The sequence below is a fragment of the Tenrec ecaudatus genome, chromosome 11 (assembly GCF_050624435.1).
Source record: "Tenrec ecaudatus isolate mTenEca1 chromosome 11, mTenEca1.hap1, whole genome shotgun sequence".
Classification (NCBI taxonomy): domain Eukaryota; kingdom Metazoa; phylum Chordata; class Mammalia; order Afrosoricida; family Tenrecidae; genus Tenrec; species Tenrec ecaudatus.
Genome location: NC_134540.1, coordinates 46,497,137 through 46,517,207, shown reverse-complemented (window position 1 = coordinate 46,517,207; position 20,071 = coordinate 46,497,137). Strand labels below are relative to the sequence as shown.

At 43.1% G+C, this 20,071-nt stretch overlaps 1 protein-coding gene and 1 non-coding gene across 2 annotated transcripts in view; both read left to right on the top strand.

Moving 5' to 3' along the window:
• The window catches only part of ELF1 (E74 like ETS transcription factor 1), a 117,832-nt gene that overhangs the window by 512 nt on the left and 97,249 nt on the right, over positions 1-20,071 (top strand). The gene's annotated exons all lie outside the window — the stretch shown is intronic.
• On the top strand, positions 24-95 carry TRNAE-UUC (transfer RNA glutamic acid (anticodon UUC)). The gene has a single exon. It is a non-coding gene; the product is annotated as a tRNA-Glu (tRNA).

Sequence of the window (20,071 nt, the reverse complement as noted above, 5' to 3'; positions counted from 1 at the left end):
TCGGCAGCGTCGCTAGCAGCGCTTCCCATATGGTCTAGCGGTTAGGATTCCTGGTTTTCACCCAGGCGGCCCGGGTTCGACTCCCGGTATGGGAAAGTTAAGTTTTTTTTCTTTTCCAAGATCAACTTTGGGGAAACGTTTTCAACAACGTTGGCTGTCTCATTCCCGCGTTAAGTTGCCAATGAAACGAACAGGAAAAGTGAAGTGGCCGCCCGTGAATTGGTAGCCCCGGCTGGCCGGCCGCGTCGGGCGCCCCTGGGTCTGCGAGGACCCGCTGGAGCGGCGTGCGCGCTCGGGGTCCCTCGGGCTCCGGAGCTGGGCTCCCGGGTCGAGTTTCGCTTTCTCCGGCCCGCGCCCCTCCCCCGCGCGGTAGTTTTCCAGACGTTCAGGTGGTGATGATTAACTCGGGGCTGGCGTTATCTCTCCTCCCCGCCCCGCGGCCGCTCCCTCCCGGCAGGTCCCCGAGAGCCGACTGCTCGGGTGGGGACACCTCCCCTCCTCCTCCGGCGGCCGGGCGACCCCGCCGGCGCTGCCTCCGCCGGGCCGTTTCGGGGGGCGGCGTGGGGGCCCGACCGGTCACCCCGCAGCGGCGCCCGGCCCGGCGGCGAGCCCCCCCGGCGGGCGGCGCCCGGCGCTCCTCCCAACTTGACCTTCGGCGGCGCTCGCGAAAACCCCCGGCCCCGCAGCCGCGGACAGAGCGCCGTCGGCTTGCCAGGCCCGTGGGGAAAGGGAAACCTGCCCTTGTTTCTTTTCCTGTTTTTAAAGGAAAATGCCACGAGGAGCCCTCTTGAAGGGGCGGGGGTGGCGCTCCAAAGGGTCTGACGTTTAGCGCGTGGAAGAGAGAAAAATCCTGGGGGGCGAGGGGGAAGGGCGGGGCCGGGCAGAGAGAAAATTGGCAGGAGACTGGGGAGGGGATGTTATAACAAAGTTTCACTGTATTTTTAAATATAGAAGCCCTGTGTTTATCACAGAGAAGGGGCAGCTGTGTCAGCAACATGTGAGCTGTAAAGGAAACAAAAGCCTTATCTTAAACGCAAGCTGAAACAGAAAACGGGGTCCGCTAGAGAGTGTTTAGTCTATGGGGCCTCCGGGAACAAATTAAGAAGGAAAAGTGACTCTTGTGGGTGGGTTTCAGGCTCGTGCCATTATTAAGAGCCGGAGTTTCTGTATCGCTTTAGCGGGACCGTAAGTTTGGAAATAATCTGCTGAGGTATATCTAGGGAGGAGCTATTTTACTCCTACTGTGCGCTGTCTTCACTAATGGAAATATTTGCCGTGACTTGGTGTTTTGTACCGAAAGGTGCTAAAATGGATGTTACTTTCAACGGAGTGGCTATTGATGACCCACTTAATGCTTAAGGATGAAACAAGGAGAGTAATTGGATTACACCGGCAGGATGTAGCCTCAGGGAGAGTTGGAACAGGGTAGGGCTTTATCTGATGGGGAGAAGTGAGAGGTGAGTGAGGAATCCGTCCTGGGGAGGAGACTGGGAAAGAATCTGGAGTAGAGTGTCCTGGTTCTGGAAGAACTGGTTAGATTCCTTCTGGCTGAGAATGTGAATCATAAAGGGGTGGGTGGGGGTGGAGTGGGGCAGATGGGTTTACAAGGGTGACTGGAGGGAGAACCGTGGACGCTGAAGCTGATAGGAACTTGCCTTGATTCTACAGTGATAGGCTGTTCTGAGAGACTGGAGTGTACCATTTCCTGTCACTTTGAGTTTTAAGGATCTCTTTCTGGAAAACCCAAAGCATTAATAAGTGTATACATTCTTGTTTTAAAAGATTCAAGCCTTAGAGAAAATGCAATCCCCCTGGGCTTTACATTTAGCAGCTGGAAATTAATTTTTAATCAATAGAAATGAAATTTCATTAAGAGTTTAAAGGAAGAATCGAGAATATAGGAATGATCTACAACTATATCCTTACTGATTTCCTTTATTGAAAATGGAGTTAACTCCTGTTAGTAAACCAGACACCTTAAACTCAATAACACTGAATGATAAATTTGTGAAGATTCAGTCATGTTCTTTTGAGCCCTGTTACTAAAGCACCATTCTTCACCAGAGTGTGATCTCCTGGGCCACAAAATCAAATGATGCTAACTGCATGGTGTGGATTGAGCCACATTGGCCACTGTTAGGTGCAATCAGAAAATACTTGAAAGTCCAATAAATGTGTGTAGAAACGAATGCCTGAATTTAAAGAAATAGGATTTTAAAATGACTGTCACTTCAGGTAAAAATCTAATTCTTAAACCATGTTGTCTAATATTATCTGCCTTTTGCTTGCCTCCCTCCCCTCCCAGCTTTGTCCTCCTTCTCTGCTTGATTACACTGCAGCTTCCTTTTTGTTCCTTGAACATGCCACTTGTTCTGTCTCAGGGTTTATGACTTAGCTGTTTCATTGTGCTGTTTTCCCTCCAGTTCTTCACGTTTCAGATCAACGGTACTTGCTCAGAAAGATCTTCTCTGGCCACTCTAGCTAGAGCCCCCCTTTTCCTTGTACTTTACCCCATTTTATTTATTTTCTTCATTGAGCTTACCTGAATTTGAAATAACCTTTTTTTTGTTTCTTGTCTTTCTCCACTAGAATATAAAATCCTGCAGGTTAAGAGTATTGAAACAGTTTTGCATTTTAAGATCCAAAAATTATGGAGAAATTGGAACTGAAATGTACTACTGACCATGTAAAATAGTGTAGTCGCTTTAGAAAACTGTTGGGCATTTTATCAAAATGTTCAAATAGAATTACTATATGACTTGGCAATTCCACTTCTACATATATTCCAAAGGGAAATGAGAACATACATATGTTCCCACAAAAACTTTGGTGTGAAAGTTTATAGCAGCATTTATACATGAGCAAAAAAGTGGAAACAACTCAAATGTTCATTGACCAAATAGATAAATAAAATGGGGCATATCCATTCAAGGGTATGCTATTCTTTTTTTTAATTAATCATTTTACTGGGTGCTCATACAACTCATCACAATCCATACATACATCAATTTCATAAAGCACATTTGTACATTCGTTACCAAGGGTATGTTATTCTAATGTAAATCTACAATCTAAATGAAAGAAACCTTACGCTAAATGAAAGAAGCCAGACACAAAATTAGAATTTTTTATAATTCCATTTATATTAAATATCTAGAATAGACAAATCTGGAGAGAAATGGTTGGCTGGGGGTGATGGCAGTGGCTTCTAACGAACACCAAACTCACTGCCATAAAGTCTATTTGGACCCATACTGACCGTGACTCAGAAACCCATTTGGATAGGAGATTGTCCAAATGGGTTTCTGAGTATATATTTTTAAAAAGAGTGGTGTAGTAGCAATGTATTGGGCTACTTAACTGCAAGATCAGCAGTTTGAAACTACCAGCCTTTTCTGAGAGTGAGAGAGAGACGAGACTTTCTACTCTTGTGAAGAGTTATGGTCTCAGAAACCCAAAGGGGCAATCCTATGAGGTCATTATAAATTGGAGTTGACCCTATGGTAGTGAACGTGTGTGTAAATTTAGATTATGGTGGCGATGATGTAATTCTGTAAATATACTGAAAACATTGACTTGCCTGCACATTTTAAACAACATTATGGTATGTAACTTGTATCTCACAAAACGTTGAAATTAAAACAAAAGTGTTACTGTATTGTATCCCTTCTTGCTCACTGTTACAAAGAACTGTGTTGTAGATCCTAACCTCTCTGCTTGTGTTTACTATCCCGTTTGGGAAGGGTTCCTCTTGTCTTTGCTATGCTGATGAGACAGCATTAGTGTAGGTTGGGTTTTGAATTAATCTCCTTTGAACTATAAAAGAGGTTAAACACAAGCTAGAAGGAGAGGGACCTTCTCCTCAGCCAGCAGAGAAAGGAACCCTTCCCCTAAAGTGATCTATGCTGAATTTGAACTCTATGCCTCCCAAACTCTGAGAAAACACATTTCTGCTGGTTAGAAATAAAGACAAAAATTTATTAAATATATTTTGTGTCTTCAAATCTATTTATCATTTTTACATGACATGTAAGCAATAACAGGATAATTTAATGCTGAAACGAAAACTTCTAGAATAGTTCCTGGCATTTAGCAGGTGCTCATAACTAAGTGTTGAAGGAGGTTTGACACAGGTAGACAGGTAATTACAATCGTATCTGGTAATATAATTTTTCAGAAGAGATGAACCCTAGGACCGTGAGAGGTTTACCAGTCCCTAGAGCCCCTCTCGGGATATGTGGGGAGAGTGGGGTGAAGGTTGCCTTGGAGAGGGTTGAAGCTGTTAGCTGGAGCCATGGGAGGAGAAACCAGCAGTGCAGAGGCGCGCTAAGGGCTCGCACATTTGTGCTGAGCGGGAGTACAGCAGGATATACTGGGAGAGAGCCTGCAGGAATAGATTAGGGTCTAGCCCGGGGTGTCAGTGCCCCTCCTCTGAAGTCCTTTGAACACTCCACCCCAACTCGCAGTGTGAGTTCAATGGTGTTTATTGAGCACTAACTCACCTATTAGAGTTGGAGGGCCCTGGAGTTTATCCACGTTCTCCCCCCTGCCATCTTTCTGTTCTGTCAAGTGTCACTTTGGACTTAGCCCTGTGTCACCAGCCCTTGGAGCAGTGCTCGGGACTGGCGAGCAGTCAGAGAACATGGGAATGAGGGAATGAAAATTAGCAGGTTGCAATGACTGGAGAGTTTATCTTAATCCCCCCTGGACTCGGGGGGGAAAAAAAAGACTTTTAAGAGACCATTTATTGTAGTATTAGAACAAGGGTAGGACAAAGACTTCTTATCCAGATGGGGGAGACCATTGGCCCTGGGCTCATAATGGTGTCCAAAGGTTTGCTGATAAACAGAACTTCGGAAAAGACGTGGGAGGTTAAAGAAAACTGTCACACGTGCATGGCATGCGGCAAGTCAGCATCACAGTTAGAGGTGGGGTTCCCAGGGTGGGAATGGGCCGTGACTGGGATATATAGGTTGTGGTGGACAGAAGAATTTACAGGATTGGTTCAGGGGCCTCTCCAAGGCCGTCAAGGCCTGACTCATGACTAGTGGACCCCTCTATATGGTGACTTCCATCCAGGATATTTGCATCCCTAGCTGAAAGCCCTGGACTCTTGAAGACAATTCGGGTAGGAGGTATTTGAAGATTCGTGGGGGCCAGATTGTGAAGGTCCTTGAATTGTGCACTAAGGGGCGTATTTAACCAGGAGAAAGAGTTTCTGGTAATCTGCTAAATGTTTTGGTAAAAAAATAAATGTGGGCGTAGTGTGGGTTGAGCTGGAGGACCAAGGATTATTCCTGTGGTGCCTAAACCCCTTCTTCTTACTGGTTTGGGTCAGGGATTTGTACAGAAACAATCTCGTAGCAGGTCGTCTCTCCAGTTGCTCCTTAATTAGGGTGCACACAGGAAATAAAACAGAAGGGCCCAGTCAGAATAATTTTGCTGGTTTGGGGAAGTGGGAGCCCTGCTGGCATATTGGGCTGCTATCTGCAAGGTCCAAAGTTTGAAACCACCAGCTGCTCCTCTGGAAAAAGACAGGACTTTCTACTCCCATAAACAATTACAGTCTCGGAAACTCACAAGGGCAGTTCTACCTTGTGCTACAGGATCTCTCCGAGTCAGTACTGACTGGATGACTGTGAGTGAATTTGAGGACAAAGACATTCCAGAAAAATAACTGCTGCAAGAAATTGAGAAGTTAGTAAGCATTGCTGGCTTTGTTTGAGGAGGAAAATGGGGAAGTTTTGTCTGAAAGGTTGATCAGACAGTGAATTATGAGCATGCGTGCATGCGTGTGAATGTGTGTCTTTTTAAATATTGGAATTGACTTAAAGGACATAGTTAAGACTATGAGACTGCCACCCTGTGGACAACGTAACTTGGCATGAAAACCTTCAGAACACCATGATGCTTCATTAATTTGAAATATACGATTTAAATGAATTCACACTCATTAAATAAGGAGCCTGGGGCTCAGTTAAGCATTTCACAGCTAACTCAAAGGCTGAGGGTTCAAACTCAGCCAGTATCTCTGTGAGAGAAAGATGCTATTATTTGGCTCCCATAAAGTTTAACTCACTCGCTGCAATTGAATCAGTTCTGACTCATAACAGCCCCGTGGGGCAGGGTAGAAGTACCCCCAGCAGGTCTCTTTACGAGAGTAGAAGGCCCCATCTTTCTCCCGCAAAGGGCCAGGTGGTTGCAGACTGCTGAGCAGCCCACCCTGTAACCAACCCACTCCCCCATAAATACCTCTAAGGCAGTTCCACTCTATCACATGGGGTCACAATGAGTCAGAATAGACACCACTGCACCCAACAGCAACAATAACATTCATGAAATAAGAGGTTAGAAATGAGTTTTCTGAACTTTTCCTTTTAAATAAAGGGACTCTAAGGAGCCCTGGTAGTGTTTTGGGTTAGACATTAGATTGCGCTAACTTCAGTGTTGAGAGAGCTCAGACTTTCTGCTCCTGTAAAAATTGAGTGTCTCAGAAACATTATCCAGATTCAATATGAGTGGGAATTGACTCTGGTAGTGGGTCTGTTTTTTTTTTTTTACAATCAGAAGCCATCATGGTGTAGTGGTTTAAGCTGTTAACCAGAAAATTTGCTGGTTCACTCCTCCCAGTGGCCTTGAAGAAAAATGTGGCAGTCTGGAAACCCTGTGGAAGGCACTGCTCTACCCTGCCGTGTGAGCCTGAGTGTACTTGACAGCAGTGGGTTTGGGTTTTGGAAGGAGGTGAGGTTTTACAGTACAATCAAAAACTTTAAAACATTGCCATGTAATTAAGGAATTCGTCTGTAGTATATTCTATTGCTCCAGAAAGTTCATAGCAAAAGAATTTGTTTTGTAAAACATTGTGGGGTATAGGACTCTTGTGAATATGTTTTGTCCAGTTTTCCTTTTTTCTTTTCAAAGTATGCTATCAAACAAATGGTAGATAGTAATATTTCTCGAGATAACATGTGAATTTCCCCCTTTCCCTCCCAGTGCATATGGACCTTCCCTCTTCATTTTTATTGTTAAAAATTCTCCATTCTTCGACAATTTGCCCAAATTATATAAATGAATTTGGATTAGCATATTTAGAAGGACAGCTTGCTCCAAAATTTAAATATTTGTAAACTGATCTGATTTAAAATGAACTGCTGATTTTGAAAGGCTTATTTGCACTCATAGTTCAGGAAATGGTAAGACGTGAACTCCACAAAATAAAAACTTTCTCTCATTCAAATCCGGGTGGCCCTGCCCTCCCCCCCCCCCCCCAAATACAACAAAACACAACTCTCTCTCTCTCTCTCTCTCTCTCTCTCTCTCACACACACACACACACACACCCCTTTGCTTTCCCCTCAGATGAGCTGTCTTACCGCAAATGGCTTACTTTCATTCCCTGAGGTGTCAGAAGGGGTGTGGTGGCCATGTAGCACTAGCAGTTTGTCCTGCCAGTAAAGCAGAAGTAGGGTCAAGCAGTATTCTGAGGTCAGCCATTGTGAATTCTTTCAGCCTGAAGTCAACAGATGAGGTACTCATTGAGTCCATAGGCCTTTAGGGTTCCCTTTAAGCAATGGAGTACTCTTCAAATATAATGTTACTGGTTTCAAATAGTTAAATGTTTGTCATTTTTTCTGAGAAATGTAGCAACATGGTAGCAAATTTTAACTCTTTTTCCTTATTTTTTTATTTACATGTTTGAGCTTTTGGGTGACTTCAGAATAATGTTTTGCTCATCTATAGCTTATATTTTATAATCCAGTGTGTGCTGTGTTCAGTGAAGTAGACTGAACGGTGAAAATGCAAACCATTTTTTGTCAGTCCCCAAGGTACATTTTAGATAGTACTACTTTAGATGCAGTTTAATAAAAATAACTTTTAAAGTACTTTATGGTCTATCTCCTATGTTCCCAAACTGATTTGGCCTACCCTCTACCCCCTTTTGTGGGTGGGTGGGTCACTCATTGCCTCCCTGGCACCTTTGTCTGATAGCCTACCAATCTAGGATGAAGTGTAGGTCCCTGCTTCTGCAGATGCTGGGTGGTTCCAGCATCTCCCCAAGGAGATGGTAGCACTCACTTTGGGAAACACTGGTCTATTTGCTGACTTCTGGAGTATTGGAGTAATGAGCCAGTAAAGCTAGAGATGTTTGTTTTAGAATTTTCCTTAATGGTTTTACTAGCATATTCTTTTTTAAACTCTCATTTGCCATTGAGTTGGTTCCTACTCATATCTACCCTGTTTACACAGAATGCCATCCGGCTTAGTCCTTGGCCCTCCTTACAATCTCTCCCATGTGTCAGCCCATTGTTTCAGTCCCTGTGCCAGTCCATCTCCTGGAAGGACTTCCTCCTCTTCTTCTCTGACCCTCTGTCCCACAGAGACCCTTCCCTCCTAATAGCCTGTCCAAAGTATGGGAGATAAAGTCTCACTGTCCTTATGTCTAGGTAACATTCTGGGTCTACTTCTTCCAACAGATTTGTTTGTTGACATTGAACTTATTACTTGAATAAAGAAAAGTTCAGGCTAATGTTTAATATAGAAGTAAGAAACTTTGTCACATGCTGATGGTGTTTTCTTTTCAGTGTTTTTCACTGTCTTGCCTTCTCTACTGTCAACAGCGCTCCTGGGTCTAGAAGGTTCTCAACACAGGGACCCTGGGTCTAGAAGACAGGCTGTGCTCCTAGCTGTTCTCTGAAATCTTGGTCTACCATTCCTACATTTGGGATGGCTTGTTTTAAGTCTGGTAGGATTGCAAAACTGCCCAATCCTTCTGTTGGGGTTCAGTATTTGAACAAAGTATGAGTCAGCTTATTTTCATAGTCTCATCCAGTCATTTGGTGGGCATTACAAGACCAGGCTGAAAAAAAGCCATAGAAAAGTGATCTTATCCCATGGTGGGCTACCTACATTCTAGTATTGCTAGCCATGGTTTGTTCATACTTGCAGGATAGCTTCCCCTTCTCAGTCGTTGCACCAGCTCAAACTGTCATTCAGTAGCCCTTCAGTAGGGCAAGGAGTCCTCAAGGTGAGGGTAGTAGTATACCAGGAATTCAGGTTTGCTGACCTGATCTGGTCAGATTCTCCAAAAGTCGTCTTCACCTTTCTGGCCTCTGAGAATAAGAGTCTATAGGCTTTCCCACTGTACCCAGTCCAGCAGTACCTCTCCTTAGTCTACTCTTTCACACCTACAGCTTCTAATGTAAAGTGACCTTGCTTACAGCTAGCCATTAGCAATCAACACTCAAAAGGGCTGGACACGGCCATCTGTCTGTCTCGGGCTGATTTTTACACAGAGCATCCACATTTCTATCTGTCTGTCTCGGGCTGATTTTTACACAGAGCATCCACATTTCTATCTCTCTGTCTCGGGCTGATTTTTACACAGAACATCCACATTTCTATGCTGCAAAGGTGGCTATTTCAGGATCGCTTTCCCTTTTCACACCTGGGCTTAATTTCACAACTATGATATAAATATAAGCCATTTTTTCTTTTGAAAAGTAATCTCAAATAGCATAGGTAGCTATTCCACAAGTTTTGTAACTATTCTACATATTTTAATAGGCCTCCTGTGTTTTTATTCTTGAACATCACTAGTAGATAACTGTCTGCTCTTTGAGTTCAATGATCAGTCTCTGGAGTGGTGCTTCATTAGCAATGTGTAGATCTAGAAATTCTTTCTAGATTTTAAAGCTTTTTAAAAATTCAGTTAAAGTCTTCCTTGAATTAAGAATCCTAAGACCAGGGTACATTTTTTGGTTCAGAGTGTGTGAGGATATTGCTCTGGGTGAAGCTTTGCATCTCTTGTCCTATGTAATCCCACTTTTACTTTAAGACTTCAGAGTCGTGATGGGATGTGTTTTACCCAGGGTGCCCTCTCAGGCTAGGGACACAGATCATCCTGTTGCCTGGGAAGGATGGGGTCCTGCCACTGACTGGGGCCCCACTTCCTAGGGCAGCCACTGACACAGTTACAGGAGGTGAACAAATGGGGTAGGAAGCAGTGCAGGAGGGGCCTGACCGCAGGCACAGGGAACACAGGACATGGGCTTAAGGAATTTAGGACTCCAATCAGCAGTCCTTATCAGGGAATTGTAGATATGGCCAGGAATGCCTTTCTACTATTTGTTTTTACCGCTTCACAGGGACTGAAATTTCACTGTTCTTGAAAATCCTGTTTTGACTTTCTTTTTCTGTAATGTCAATTCTTCCAGGATGTTTTCCACTGTTTTATGGAGCAGTTTTTTCTTTCCACTGTGCAACCTGCTTCAGTGCCTTAAGCCCACCGGGCTATGGAGTGTATTTTAAAGACACCTTTTAACCCTATTTGCAGAAAAGAGAAGGCATGTTAGATTTACAAAAAAGCACAAATGAATTTATACTTGGTTCAGTGAACTGAATGGGAATATAAAAAGCATCCTGTGAAGGCATGATGTTACTAATTTCTCCAGTGTTTGAGTGTTGGGTGCTAGGGATGTTCTCAGAGTGAACGGTTTGGAGGGAGAGACACATTGAACAAGTAAACCCGTGCCTTAGTGTTCCGTGCATAACACGGTGTTAGAAAGGGCCTGGAGGGAAAGAATTCCCTGAGGGAATGGCATTATTTAAGAGACCTGAAGGATGAGTAACTGACGGCTAGGAGAAGGAGCCCTGGTGATGTGCAGTGAGTTATGAGTTGGGTTGAGTGTCAGCAGTTTGAAACTACCAGATGCCGTGTGGGAGAAGGACGAGGCTTGCTACTCTTGGAAATCCACAGGAGCAGTTCTACCTGGTGCCTCAGAGTGGCTGTGCATGAGACTCCCCTACCCGGCAGTGAGGTTAGTTTTGAGGGGAAGGGGAAAGGATGGGAAGAGGAGGGGAGGCTGGAGAGAGTTGTATTTGCCCTGTACTGCAGAAAGTGAGCCACGATAAGAGATGAGAATGACAGATCGCATGTGCCTCCTAAGCCTCGGGAGCCTTGTCAAGGGTCTAAGGTCTGCTAAATCTAATATTAAGCAGAGTGGACACAAGTGTTCAGCCGGGGAGTGTGGAGGATGGAATGGAGTGGGAATAAGAATATTGGTGTACTTTTTATATTGTAAGCAGTCACCATTGAGTCACCTCTGACTCACAGTAACCCCGTGTGTGTCAGAGTAGAACTCTGTTCCATCAGTTTCAAATGACGGATTTTCCAGAAGTAGTTCGCTAACTTTTTGGTTAGCAGCCCAGTGCTTCACGGTTCACACTACTCAGGAGCTCCTTTTGTGTAACATGACCTTTACGTTTAACTCATCCACTCGGAATGGTGCTTGAATGTTGAAGCGAAAAAAATGTTCAGTTGGATTATAGGATTTGTTAAGGTGATAGATCTATTGGTCACCAATGTGGCCTGTAAATACAGTACAGTGTACTCGAAGAGGGAACTTAAGGGATATACCACGGTGATGGAGCATTGCTGATTTGACATTTGTATTCTGACTTGGTAGTTGAAGCTCTACATCTGGAGATGCTTTCCCAAGGAGAGTCTGGAGTGAGAAGAGGGTTTTCAGAAGCCTTTAGGACCTCAGGTGTTCAATGTTGAGGTCACAGGCAGAGAAGACCAAGGTGGAGGAAGGGTTAGAGAATTGAGAGAACCAGGAGAGAGCATAGTTTCAGAAAAGCCAAAGAGCTGCTTCATGAGGATCCAAGTGATTTCTGTAGACCCAACACAAGGAATTCTGAAAATGCTAGTTGATCTGCGCGAATGAAGGTCATTGGCATTAGTTAGAAAAGCATCAGTGGCATATTAATAAGGGCTGAAGAGTGTGTGGGAGAGGGAGTGGGAGGTTAGAAAATAGAGTTGGTGAGTATAGCGAATCCGTAGTCATAGTGGCCCCACAGGACAGAGTGGAACTCTTCCTTGGGATTTCCAAGACAGCAGATATTTACAGGAGCAGACAGCCCCATCTCTCTCCCTCATATCATCTGGTAGGCTTGAACTGCTGACCTCGTGGTTAGCAGTCCAGTAGCCCAACACTTCACCTCAGTACAACACCAGGGCTCTTGGATTCAATAAGACCTACTTAATTTGGATCTTTTGATGTCGGTATCAGGATTGTGTATGTGTGCCCACATGTGTACATATTTCTTTCGATGCTCCTCATGTAGCCAGTCTGTGGCTTCAAGACTTTCCTGAAGTGTCATGTGGGCCCTTTAAAAGATTGCTATCATGAGGATTAAATAAGGTGGACCAAGCACTTAGGCATAATAAGGAAGGATTTCCTAAATACTCTCGGACTGTATGATGAGGGTAGTGGTATAGTGTTTTTCTATCTTAGGATGACATCTGCCCGTCTGATCATTTTCCCCTGGCTGTGGGAGTGTGTGGTCAGCATGAGTACTTCTTAGGCCGCTTCGCACATTTCCTAGTGCTTCTCTTCCGATCTTGAACTCACAGTTAGCCTCTTCCCTACGCTGTTGTTTTGCCTCTGCAGTTGTGCATATGCCTTTGCTCCTCCATGTAGGAATGTTTTAAATGTAGACATTTTCATCTACAGAGTAGAATTGCACTCTTACTTGTCGGCGCTTTGATGAGGGAGCCGTGGTCTTTTTGTCAGAGAAGGGAAGATGGAGAATACTTAGGGAGTGGCTTCATTTGTAAAGCATTTGCTGATTTTTGACAAAATCCAAGAATAGTCTTTTTTCTTCTTTTTAAAGGCCTTTTGACATTGACCTCCCCGTACTCCCACCCCCATTTTCCTATTGCCTTTAGCTTTGGTTATGCCACTTTTAAACTTTCTTTTTAAAAAAATCATTTTATTGGGGGCTCATCACAATTCTTATCACAACCCATCCATCCATCCATTGTGTCGAGCACATTTGTACATTTGTTGCCATCATCATTCTCAAAACATTTGCTTTCTACTTGAGCCCTTGGTATCACCTCATTTTCCCCCTCCCTCTCCACCCCCCATCCTCCTCCCTCATGAACCTTGATAATTTATAAATTATTAATTTGTCATATCTTACACTGTCCAATGTCTCCCTTCACCACTTTTCTGTTGTCCATCCCCCAAGGAGGAGGTTATATGTAGATCCTTATAATCGGTTTCCCCTTTCTACCCACCCTCCCTCCACCTTCCCAGTATTACCACTCTCACCACTGGACCAGAAGGGATCATCTGTCCTGGATTCTCTGTGTTTCCAGTTCCTATCTGTACCAGTGTATATCCTCTGGTCTAGCCAAAATTGTAAGGTAGAATTGGGATCATGATAGTTGGGGGGTGGGGAAGCATTAAAGAACTAGAGGAAAGATGTATGTTTCATCGTTGCTATACTGCACCCTGACTGGCTTATCTCCTCCCACTGACCCTTCTGTAAGGGGATGTCCAGTTGCCTACAGATGAGTCCCCAATCTGCACTTCCCCTCATTCACAATGATATGATTTTTGTTCTTTGATGCCTGATAACTGATCCCTTCAGCACCTCGTGATCACACCAGGCTGGTGTGCTTCTTCCGTGTGGGCTTTGTTGCTTCTGAACTAGATGGCTACTTGTTTATCTTTAAGTCTTTAAGACCCTAGGCACTATATGTTTTGATAGCCGAACACTTTTAAATTTTCATGTAGTCATTTTTTCTTTTCTCTATTCAGTGGCATGCATAGAGAAGTATTCCTTACCAAAATAATACAAAATTTTTATATTTTCTGGGAGCCCTGGTCCCACAGTGTCTCACATATTGGCTGCTTGGCAGGACAAACCTTTCGCACACAGAAAGGCTTACAGCCTCAGAAACCCTTAGGGCACGTTCTTCACTCAGCCCTGTAGGGTGGTTATGAGTTGATGGTAGGTTTTTCGGTGGGTTTTATTTTACTTTAAAAGATTTTTTTACATTTAAATCTCTAATTGGAATAACGTGATATAGGGGTTAACACCCCAATGGATAGCCACTGAAATAGTTTGCTAATACCATTTAGCCACTTTGTTCTGTGGCCTGGGAAGCCTGTCTCTGCTGCCCAGGCTCCCTATGCCTCCTCTGCTCTGTCTTGCACTGTGGCCTCTGGTTCCTTTGCCATTTCAGTCAGGGGTAGCTGATGGCTTTTCTTTCTTGATGGTCATGAATTTCTCTCTTCTTCTGAGATGGCTCCTTTAGGTTAAATTTTATGTTGACTCTGTATGTTTTGCGTAATGAAAGGCGTTTAGTGGAATTAGTGGGACACAATTCGAGAAAGTGCCAGAGGGGCTTGAGAATGATTTGGATATTGTGGAGGGGGTGGGAGGAGTTGTCATTGAGCCGATATTTAGTTGTTCAGTCTCCAAAGATTGAGGTTTCATTTATTGATTGCTTCTAAGGAGGATTCCGACTGTACTTTTTCCAAGACAGATTTGTCCGTTGTTCTGGCAGCCACAGTACTTTTCAGTATTCTTTGCCAGGGCATCAATTCTCCGTTGGTCTTCTATACTCACTGTCTAACTTTCACATCTATATGCGGTGGATGAAAATAGTCCTGGGATGTGGATTATACCTCAACAAAAAGGAAACAAGAATTTTCACGATTGGACCAATAAGCAATGTTATCATAAGTGGTGAAAATACCGAAATTGTCAAGGATACTATTTGCTTAGGTTCACAATCACCGCCAATCAAGAATTTCAATAACGCAATGCTTTGGGCAGATCTTCTGCGGAGCACCTCTTAAAGTGTTCAGAAGCAAAGATGTCACTTTAAGGAGGAAGGTGTGCCTGACCCAGTGCGTGGCATTTAAAGTACCATATGCATGTGAAAGGTAGACATTGACTAAGGACATCATGGAGTTGGAAGAGAATATTGTGGGCTACCAGAAGAATGAAAGAATCTGTCGTGAAAGACACACAGCTAGGATGCTTGAAAGAGAGCATAGGGTAACCTCATTTCATGTACTTTGGACATGTTACCAGGAGGGACAGTCCCTGGAGAAAGGCATCATACTTGATCAAGTAAAAGGCCCGAGAAAAGGAGGAAGACCCTCAACGAGATGGATTGACAACGTGGCTTCAAAAGTGAACTTGACTATAGCAACAGTTGTGAGGATGGTGCAGGGAACGGGCAGCGTTACATTCTGTTATACATGGAATAGCTGAATCAGATGGAATTAGTGGCCCCGAAGAAGAATGATGGGTCCCCAGAACTTAGCAAAGAGTTTTGAACATTGCAGCAGGCATATGTGTGTCTGAATGTAAAACTACGTGATTCATAAACATCCATTAGATTATTACAAAATGCTGTCGGAGCCCAGAGGAGGAAGTGACCAGTTCTTCCTGTAAATGACAGAGGGAACAAAGACTCAAGAAATTCACTGGGTGGGGAAGGGCAGTAAAGATAGAGTGGAAAAACATGACACTCTGGGAACCAGTTTAGCAAAGCTAGTTTGTTGAGTGCATGCACGTCAGGGGATTGGGATAGCCCGAGATGAGGCTTTTAAGATAGACTGAAGTCACCATGCATTAGTACCTTGTCTGGAAATTTGTTCTGTGGACAGTGGGGGACTGTAGGAAGCTTTGTTATTTTGTGTGTGCTTTAACAGGAGTATTAAGAGTTTCATTGTGATTATGATTAATTGCTTAAAACATCAGTTTTGAGTTGAGCATCCAAATGTTGATGTAACTTTCTCCGTTACAAACATACACTTAAAAAATTAAATACTTTTATTGGGGGCTCTTAAATCTCTTATCACAATCCATACATTCATCCAGTGTGTCAAGCACATTTGCACATATGCTGCAATGATCATTTTCAAAGCATTCTCTTCCCATTTGAACCCCTGATATCAGCTCCCCATTTCTTCCCCCTTCCTCCCCTGCCCACCCTCCCTCAAGATCCCTTGATAAGGTATAGATTATTATTTTTATACCATACATCATCTTCCATCACCCCTCATCCACTTTTCCATTGTTTGTCCCCTTGAAAGGGGGTTATAGGTTGATCCTTGTGATTGATTTCCCACTTTCTCCCCCACCCTCTCCTAATCCTCCTGGTATCTCTACTCATATTGTTGGCCTTGGGTTTATCTATCCTGGATTCCCTGTGTTGTGGGCTCTTATCTGTAGCAGTGTGCACAAAATACACTTAAATTTTTTTATTGACATAATTCATGTACCATACAATTCAGTAGTTTGAGTATATTAAAGAGTTGTGGAACCATCTTCAAAATCATTTTTAGGCAAACATATTTTGGCAATGAACATAGTAAGTTCTGTACTTAAAAAATCATTTTATCGGGGGCTCATATAAGTCCTATCACAATCCATACATCCATCCATTGTGTCAAGCACATACGTACATTTGTTGCCATCATCATTCTCAAAACATTTGCTTTCTACTTGAGTCCTTGGTATCCCCTCCTCATTTTCCTTTTCCCCCTCTCTCATGAACCCTTCATAATTCATAAGTTACTATTATATTGTCATATGTTACATTGTCCAATGTCTCCTCCCACCCTCTTTTCTGCTGTCCATCCCCCAGGGAGGAGGCTATACGTGAATTCTTGTAATTGGTTCCCTCTTTCAACCCACATTCCCTCCACCCTCCAGGCATCGCCACTCTCACCACTGGTCCTGAAGGGGTAATCTGTCCTGGATTCCCTATGTTTCTGTTGTTATCTGTACCAATGTACATCCTCTGGTCTAGCCAGATTTGTAAGGTAGAATTGGGATCATGGTAGTGTGGGGAGGAAACATTTAAGAACTAGAGGAAAGTTGTATGTTTCATCATTGATACACCGCACCCTTACTGGCTCCTCTTCTCCCGCAACCCTTCTGTAAGGGGATGTCCAGTTGCCTACAGGTGGACTTTCTGTCCCTACTCCGCACTTCCCTGTCATTCACAATGATATGATTTTTTGTTCTTTCATGCCTCATACCTGATCCCTTCGGCATCTCGTGATCACACAGGCTGGTGTGCTTCTTCCATGTGGGCTTCGTTGCTTCTCAGCTACATGGCTGCTTGTGTATCTTCAAACTTTTAAGACCCCTTTGTTTTTATATAGATTTCTTTTTATTCTTTATTTTAAGGAACATAATAACACAAGGGTGACATTCTTTACTCTGGTCTTCTTGTTGCTTACTTTTAAGGTGACATCAGGTGATGGTTTTTAGTTGAGGGTTGAAGAACAACTGAAGGCCATCGGCCAGATGCAGTAGGTGAAGTAAATCTAGGTTCTTTAAAGATTTGAGCTGCTTTTGTACATTTTTCTCCATTTCTGTCAGAATTCCTCTGTGTGTTCCTGATCGGAATGTTCAGAAGTGATAGCCATCTTCTAGTTCTGGTCTCGAGGTGGAGAAGAGTTGGTTCCTGGTGATCATTAGTCCCATCATCCAGTTCTCTGATTTTCAGGTTCAACGGTTGTACCTTACATGGCTTCTCATAAACTTTCAAGACTCCCCATATAAGAAGGAATTGCAGTCTTGGCTCCCTCACAACAAAATTACCTTCCATCCTAAAGTGTCATCTTTTTCTGTTTGTTTTAAACTCATTACAATCTAGTTTTTTGGTTGCTTCTTGCTTTTACTCCACCATGTAAACTCGTTGCTAAAAATCAGCAGTGATCTTCTGGCATCCATGTTGCTAAATTCAATTGTTGTCTGTTATTCTCTGATGTGGTGGCTCACTCACTTTTCTTGGAAACATTTTTAATTGAATTCCAGAATGACATATTTATTCTCTTTTCCTTCTACATTTCTGGTGCACTCTCCTGCTTCCTTTGCTTATGCTTCTGTCTTTCCTGCATGCATCTAATTGTTGGCAAGTCCCAAGGTTTTGTCACTGTTACCTTTGAACTCATACGTATGTTGCTTACTCTCAAGTTTGTATCTCCAGTCCAAATCCATACCCTGAGTTGAAAATTGTGTCTGTTTGTGTGTCCTCCTGAGTACTGCAAACTTAATGTGTTCAAAACTGAACTCCTGTCTTCCCATCCCAAACTATTGTTTTAGTTTATCCTATCTTAGTTTTGGCAACTTTCATTTTCAAATGGCTTTTTAAAGTGTTCCTCCTATTTTACCTGTTTACTATTCTCCCTGGCTGTTCCTTGAAACCATAGTCAACACTTAATCATATCTACTCTCACTTCTGCTAGCTCCTTTGTCTAAGTCATTATTTTCTTTTCTAGGGTTTGGATTGGATTCGGTTTGCTTCTGCCCGGCCTTTTCCCTCTGAAATCTGTTTCAGCACAGCAGTCAAGTCTTAGGAATTTTCTACTGAACGCTAATTAAAGACTTTATACAGTGAGACTTTTCATTACTGTCTGCTCTCGCTCCCTCCCCTATCGTTGTGTGATGCTGTTGAGTCGATCAGTGATCGGCCACCCCTGTAAAATAGAAATGCCCATACTATTTCCTAGTCAGACTGTAATCTTTGTGTGAGCAGACCACCAGGTCTTCTCTCCTTTGGAGGCGCTGGGTGGGTTAAAACTGTCAACCTTCTGGTTAGCAGCACACACTTAACCTGTACTACCAGATCTGCATTCTCTTTTCTGTTCCCTCATTTTTCCCACTTGAATTCAATTGGCCATTGGGAAATGCACTGCAGGCAGCAGAGGCTCTGACACAGGGAGCTTGCCTGGTGTGTTCAAGGGAACTAAGTTGGTGGCCATGCCACTTTCAGTGTTCTCTCGCAACAGTTCAAAAGCATCGATTCTTCTTCAGTCTTCTCTGTTCAATGTTCAAATTTCACTTGCATATGAGGCTCTTGAAATACCTGGCTTGGGTCAGACACACCTTACTTCTCAAAGTAACATCCTTGCTTTTCAACACTCTAAAGAGGTCTTGTGCAGCACAGTTACCCAAGTCCTCCCTGGCCAGCTTACGAAAAATGTCATATTCTCTCTTCCTTATTTTATCCTTTAACTCCTTTGTCTTTTCAGTAACATACTGTTATGTTTCGTGTACAGTTTGCATTCCTCCCTTGCTGGAATGTAAGCCCCATGAGGGGTGGTGGTGGGTGGTGGGTGGTGGTGGTCACTTTAGAATCTTTTGATTCAGGGGCAGGGGACCTGTATAAGTATAAATCACTTATCAACTATATGTCTTTTTCACTCATTACTCTTATCGTAGGGCCCAGAACCGGGTCTGTCACAAAGTAAAAGTTCAGTCAATACTTGTTAGTGAATGAGTGACTAAGAATACTCCATATCAGCCATTAACTTGACCTTGGTAGGTCATTTCTCTCTCTAGACCTCCTTTTCTTATGTTTAAGATGAAGTTGGATTTGGATTAGTGTTTTAGGCTTTCTCAACCCTTTCAAGACAATGATTTTCTGCTTTGAATTTTTTTATTGACATCATGTGTTTTCAGTAATAGAAGGCATTTTGAATTTTTTTTTTTTTTTAGGTAATAGAGATTTTGATACAGTTAGTAAGACACTTAGATCCTGAGGCCTTTGGTGCTGGGGTTGCCAGGATGAAACACATCTCTTCAGATTCACTATATGACCGCTATATGACCATATTCACTAAAAGTAGGATAGCATCTTTTTACTAAAACCCTGGTGGGAGAAAAATATAAGTGGGCACTATTTTGTCCCACAGACCACAAAAAGGTGAAACAATGAAGACTTAAATGCAATATGGAAAAGTAGTATTCAGGTACTTTAAGAGTTTTAAAAGAATTCTGTTTTATAAAAAATGTCTAAAAATATTCAGACTGGGATGAAATAAGGAAAACCAATATCATTGGCTTTCATATATATGGAGAGAAGGAGAAATGTATATCAAAATGGCTCACACAGTTGTAGAAATGTACAACTTCTGACCAGGTCTCTCCACAGGTTGGTGGCTACAGAGGTGGATTACCCAAGGTTATTAGGTCAGGTTTGTGACTGGAGAGATGAATGAATCCAAGGTCGGCAAGTTAAGTGACTTCTGGAAAGTTTACATTTCTCCCTTGCTAGAATCTAAGGTTGATGATGGCTCCTGGAATCAGCAATCAGTGTGGCAGGCTGTTGAGTCAAGTCCAAAGAACCAGAGGCCAGTCATCCAGATGCAGGATCCAGACCCAGCAAAAAAAAACCCCAAAACAAACAAACTAGTAAGCTTTCCCACAGCACCTACTTATATAGGAAATAGGTCTCATCCTTGAT